At 45.2% G+C, this 6,607-nt stretch overlaps 1 non-coding gene across 1 annotated transcript; it reads left to right on the top strand.

The window, feature by feature from the left end:
• Positions 1-5,323: 5,323 nt before the first annotated feature.
• TRNAV-AAC (transfer RNA valine (anticodon AAC)) lies at positions 5,324-5,396 on the top strand. The gene has a single exon. It is a non-coding gene; the product is annotated as a tRNA-Val (tRNA).
• The last annotated feature ends 1,211 nt before the right edge of the window (positions 5,397-6,607 follow it).

Below are 6,607 nucleotides of genomic sequence, written 5' to 3'. Positions count from 1 at the left end.
TTTTTGTTTGCAATTACTTGCTGCTGTTGGCCCTATAACTCTGAATGGTTGGTGTATATGTTCAACTGAGTGAATGAAGTCAGAGTGTTTCACTGCTGCCACCTAATATGTTTTTTATGTTAGAACTGGAAAGATCTTGATGAAGAGAGGACAAAACAAAACCAACCTAGTCATTACCTTTATTTAGAATGATAATGGCAAGTGAACTTCCAGAGCTTTTTAGAAGGAACATTTTGAAGTGGTGTCTGATCATCTGACATAGAAGGAACTCAAAGCCACTCAAATAGATCCAATGCAAGCTTTGTACACCCTACAGAATTTCTATGCAGGTAAGTAGCAATTTAAAAACAAAACAAAACAACCCAGTCAATCCAGTTCTTAATGACCCAGGCTCACAATGTTGATGCCTTCTGCAAATGAACTGTCTGCGCAGTAAACCATCGTGTAGTTAAAAGGCCAAATGCATTGAGAAAGGTAATGTTGATTTTGTGGCTCACCCAGAAGCCATAGGATTTGGAGAAATGCGCATTGAAACCTGACTTCCCAGACCTCTGTGTTGCTCTACCACCTCCACTACGTCTTGGTGAGTTGTGATGACTGAGAAGTGGCAAAGAAAGGTTATCTCCTGTGATGTAAGGGCAGAACATGATGTTCAAGCACACACAAGAAGACACTTTTGCTCTGGGAATAAAGAGATGGCCTGATCTGACAGCTCTGATTCTAGTGAATTCTTGAGAAGCCTGGAGATGGTTTCTAAATTATTTGTGCAGAAAGAAAAGGAGGAAGAGGAGTCCTACCTTGTCTGAGGCTTTATTTCTAGTCTGCTGGTTTAAATAATAACAAAGCATGTGGGTAAGAATTGGAAATGGTCTTTAAAAACTGCAGAGGGGGACCCTTGTTTGACATATTTTGATTTGCTATCTTCACTCCTTCATCTTCCCCAGACCTCACCAAAATCTTGAAGCTGACATTGTGAAGATGGAGAAATACAGATATGTTTTTACCTGAAACCAGCATTGGTTTTTTTGGTACAAAATAATTCCCCAGAAGATCACCTCTGCAAGTGTGGGTAACGAGGATGGTGTAAACCTCTCAAAGGAAGGGGAGGAAGAGGACTTGAAACTGAAACAGTAGATTTTGTGGGTGAGCAAGAGGAGCAGGCCCTGCAGTGCTGTTAGCAGGAGGGCTCTGGAACAGCACCAGGCCACAGGCAGAGGCATTTGGGGAAGGTTTGGGTGATGTGTTCTTGTTTGCATCCCACTCTGAAAGGCCTTGTAGGCTGCTGGAAGCAGTGAAGCCTGCCTTGCTCGTAGCGTGTGTTCCTATAAACTTCTTTGTAACCTGGCTTTGGCTCTGCAAGGATGTAACCATTGTTTAACCATCTGAAGCAGGCAAAGTGATGTCATTTCACAGCTGAAGAAGCCAAGCAATCAGCAGAGGTTTCAAATCTCCAGAGTAGGAACTGGAACCATGCATGCCAATTACACTTTGTGAGTGCGTTTTTATTGCATTAGAATTGTCAGAAGATTTTTAAGTTCTGAACCATTTAGTAGCTTTTCTGTTCAAAACTTGATTTGAATTCTAGGCATAATGCAATGAATTATTTCAAAGTAGACATACATACAGGGTGTTCTGTGTTTTGTGGTTGCGACACATGACAGTGCTATAATCCATAGGCTTGGTGAGGGAAGTGCATTGTGGGATGGCACCTGAGGATTTTTTGACTCCAGACGGAGTGGAGAAAGGGCAAGTAGAGATGGCACAAAGAAAGCCGCTTCCTTCCCTTTTTGAACCTAACAGTGAAATCTCAGAAAGCTGCACTGCAAGGGAGAACACAGGAGAAAGTCAGGGATTAGGCTGCTGTGGTTATTGCATGCTAGGAAAGTGAAATGTGAAAATGACATAGTTATTTCTGTCTCCTTCATACAGGCTGAAGACCAGAATAACTGTCTTCACTTCTCATTCTGCCATGAGTTGTTGCATTATTGTACCACATTTTCCAGCCATAATGGAGATGGGAAGTCTGAGTTTTAGTGCCATTCATCTCTCTTTTTTGCTTCTTTGGAGGAGATTCTGGGTTAAATCCTGCTCCTCCAAGCCTTGCTCACTGAACTGTGGGATTTTACTTCTTGCAGTGGGGAAAAAAAAAAAAAAAAAAAGATTTGCAGTATGCTTGGCCATCCCTATATGAGCAGCCTTAAGCAAGTCACAGTCCAGAAGATAATCTGCCCCTGATTAGATCATCATTCTCACAGGGAGAAAATTAGAGAGGCAGTGTCCAGCTTGAATTCAACTTGGCCACTGAAGTAAAAGGAGAACAAAAAACTTTTTTACAAATATATTAACAGTAAAAGGTGGGCTAAGGAGAATCTCCATCCTTTTTTTGAATATGATGGAGAACTGAGGATAAGGAAAAGGCTGTGGTTCTTAAATGCATATTTTTTTACATCTGTCTTTAAAAGTCAGATAAGTTACCTTCTGGGTGCTCTACCCTCTGACTTGCAAGTCTTGAATAGGGAGCAGAATAAGCCCCCATGATTCAGGTGGAAAGAGTTAAGAGATCTACAACATCACCTGGATTGTCACAAGTCCATGGGGATGGATGGGATCCACCTGAGGGTGCTGAGGGAGCTGGCAGAGGTGATAGCCAAGCAGATTTCCATCATCTATCAGTGTTCCTGGTCAGCCAGAGAGGTCCCAGAGGATTGGAGGCCTGTCAATATGACTCTCATCTGCAAGAAGGGCCGTAAGGAGGATTTGGGGGACTACAGGCCTGTCAGCTTGACCTTGGTGGTGGTTAAGATTATGGAGCAGATAATCTTGAGGGAGATCACACTGTGTGTGCGGGACAACTGGGGGATCAGGCCTAGCCACCATGGGTTTGTGAAAGGCAGGTCCTTCTTGACAAACCTGATCTCCTTCTATGATCTAGTGACCTGCCTGTTGGATGAGAGAAAGATTTTGCGTCAGTCCACTGAGGCTTCAGCAAAACCATCAACAGCGTCTCCCACAGTATTCTTCTGGAGGAGCTGGCAGCCCATGTCTTGGACAAATATAATATTTGCTGGTTGAAGAACTGGCTGGATGGCCAGGCCCAGAGAGTGGTGGTGAATGGAGATAAAGCCAGTTGGTGACCAGTCATGAGTAGTACCCCACAGTAGTCAGTATTGGGCCCTGTCCTGTTCAGTATCTTTATAGAGGACTTGGACGAGGGCATTGAATGCATACTCGGTAAGTTTGCAGATGACACCAAATTGGCAGGAAATCTGCCTGGAAGGCCCTATAGAGCAATCTGGACAGCCTTAGCTAGCTGGGCTGGGGTCAATGGGATGAAGTTCAACAAGACCAAGTGCTGAGTCCTGCACTTTGGCCACAACAACTCCAAGCAGTACTACAGGCTAAGGGCAGAGTGGCTGGAAGATGATGTTGGTCAGTGCTCAGCTGAACATGAGCCAGCAGTGTGCCCAGGTGGCCAAGAAGGCCAACAGCATCCTGGCTTGTATCAGAAGTAGTGTTGTCAGCAGGATCAGGTAAATGATTGTCCCTCTATACTTAGCACTGATGAGGCCACACTTCAGTACTGCATTCAGTGTTGGGCCCCTCACTACAAGAAAGACACTGAGGCCCTGGAGTGTGATCAGAGCAGGACAACAAAGCTGTGAGGGGTCTGGAACACAAGTCTTATGGGAAGCAACTGAAGGAACTGGGACTGTTTGGTCTGGAGAAGAGGTTTAGAGGTCAACTTATCACTCTCTACGACTACATGAAGAGTGGTTGTGGTAGGGTGGGGGTCAACCTCTTCTCCCATGTAACTAGCAATAGGACAAGAGGGAATGGCCTCAAGTTGTGTCAGGGGACATTCAGGTTGGACGTTAGGAAATACTCCTCCTACGGGAGAGTGGTCAGCACTGAAACAGGCTGCTCAGGGAGGTGGTGGAGTCACCAACCCTGGAGGTGTTCAAGTAGCGTTTAGATGTTGTACTAAGGGACATGGTTTAGTGGAAAATATCGATGATATATGGATGGTTGGGCTGGATGATCTTACAAGTCCTTTTCAACCTTGAAGATGTTATGATTCTATGATAGAATCACAGAATATCGTGAGTTGGAAGGGAACTGTAAGAATCACTGAATCCAACTCCAGCTTTCTAGATGAATGAAACACTGAAAGCCAGAAGGAGACTGAGAACATCACACAGTGCCTGGGTTTGGCCTCTCTTCTCCATCTTTGTGGAAGATGTGACAGTGCATGTCTGACTGTGCCCAAAGACTGGCCTGGAAGCTGAGAAACATCTCATCTTCCAGCTTAACGTATGGCGAGCATAAAACCACAAAACTCTTACAGGGTTCCTCTTATGAGCTGTTTACTTTTACCACCATATCCTCTAAATCTTAAGTTCCCTTTTGCCTAAAAATTACCACCTTAGAATTACAGCCCCACTCCCTGCCATGGGCAGGGCTGCCCCCCACCAGCTCAGCTGCCCAGGACCCCATCCAACGTGGCCTTGAGCACTTCCAGGGATGGGGCACCACAGCTTCTCTGGCAGCTGTTCCAGCACCTCACTGCTCTCTCAGTAAGGAATTTCTTCTTAACATCTCACATAAATCCCCCCTTTTTTTTTACACTGTGGACATTTTGTCAGTCTCTCCAAGTTTGTCTTTTGACGAACTGCAAATTTTGGAAGGACGGATGCTTACAGACTTTGGCCCTTCTAACACGAATGGGACAGGCTGCCTGCTTCGGATGGTGCAGTTTCGCCCTCTGGAAGAATTTGCTCCAAGTCGGGCAGAGTGGTGTTTGCGGGCTGTTAGCCAGGCGGGCGTGCGGCAGGGGGCGGCGTTGCTCTTTGATTCGCAACTCTCTTTAATCCTGGATGCGAGCTGAGGAGCGCAGGCAGCAGCAGAGCACCTTTCTGGGGCTGGGCTGCGGGGTGATGCGATTTATGCGGCACAAGCTTTTCCTCTAAGCATAATTTTTAATATTCTAAAGCTATGGCTCCATTATTGAGTATATTAAAAATACCTCATCGAGTGGAATAAAGATGGGCTTTTGTCTTTTTTTTTTTTTTTTTAGTTGCATGAATTTGACTGAAAATGTAATTTGGAAGGGATTTAACTGAGCCTGTACAGCTTTTAATATAGAGTGGGGTAAAGTGAGCAGGCTTCTATTCTGTGCTGTCTTTTCTGAATGGTCCCAGAATTGACACCCGATGTTCCTCAAGCAGAGCAGCTCTGGGGATCTGCTTTAACCATACCTGCACCCAAAGTCACTGAATGTTCACTCAAGAAAACCAAATAATAACAAGGAATAACAACAATGAAGGTTTCTGTAGTGTAGTGGTTATCACGTTCGCCTAACACGCGAAAGGTCCCTGGTTCGAAACCAGGCAGAAACATCATCTCTTTTGGGGTTGCACTACGTCAGCTCCAATCAACCTTGCCAGCTCCTGCAATTCTCTGCAATTTCACGCATGGAAATCTTGCATTTATTCAACTGTATCGCCTGCTGCACTTCTCAAGGTACCGCCTCACCAAGTACATACCCTGCCTGGCCTTAGGAACAGAGTGAGGGCTATCTGTCACTGTGCCATAAGGTGGGCACAAAGATGGGAGGAGCGGCAGTAGAGAAGAGGAGGAGATCCATGGCCACCTCGCTGAGGCAATGGCACTGGAGGCTGGTTGGAGGGCCGTGGCAATGTGTGCTTGGGATCTGTAATGTCTGTGCTGTCCTACCTGGCCACACAGGCTTGTAGATGGCCTCCCAGCTCCTTCTGACTCCACTTTTCTCCACTCCCCAGCATATGCTTTGGCCCTGGGGAAAGCCTAGGTGTGGTTAGATATAGCCAAGAAGGGATTAATGCCTGTGGCAAATCACTACATAGGGCAATCTGTCACAAATATTTCTCCTGTATAGAATCATAGATTATCCCTAGTTGGAAGGGACTCCCTGGGATCATGGAGTCCAACTTGTGGCCTTAGCTGCTCCTCATACATCTTTCCCTGTAGATCCTTCCCCATCTTTGTAGCCCTATAAAAAAATAGTTCTTTACAGTACCTTGCCTTCTTTGTGTCCTGTTGTGTGCATGCTGATTCTCAGAAGTGTCAGCAGAAAAAGCATGCAAGTGAAAGAAGCCTAGAGAGGATTTCCCCTTTCTTCCATCCTAAGTGCATTACCAAGTGCCTCACTCTGGTCAGTTACAGTGTGAAAATGTATTTTTGCCAAACAGTGTCCATGTCAGCAGTACCTACTCTAGAAAGCACAGACAAAGCTTTTCCTGTAATGTTTAACCAACAAGAAAGCTATTTCTCTCCTATATTTGATAATTAGTGCCATATCACGTCCCTTTGGCTGCTTGCCCACTTCCCTTGGAAAGTGCAAAGCTTACATATAAAGCTCAAAGAGTTTTATTCAATTATTTTGGTTTGTCCTCCATCTCCCTTTCTTGGTTGCAAATTGCCAGTGAATAAAGTGCCTTCAGGCTGTAATTTCCTGTTGCATATTTTCTGAAACAGTGTGACGGGTTGTTCTTGATGAGCTTTCCAGGAGCCTGCTACAAGTGAATTTGTCTCATTATCAGACAGATATCCCCTTCAGCTTCTTGCTACC

The sequence above is a fragment of the Phasianus colchicus genome, chromosome 3 (assembly GCF_987193195.1).
Source record: "Phasianus colchicus chromosome 3, bPhaCol1.hap1.1, whole genome shotgun sequence".
NCBI classification, from domain to species: Eukaryota; Metazoa; Chordata; class Aves; order Galliformes; family Phasianidae; genus Phasianus; species Phasianus colchicus.
Note: the sequence above shows the minus strand (reverse complement) of the source record. Positions and strands in the feature narration are given on the sequence as shown.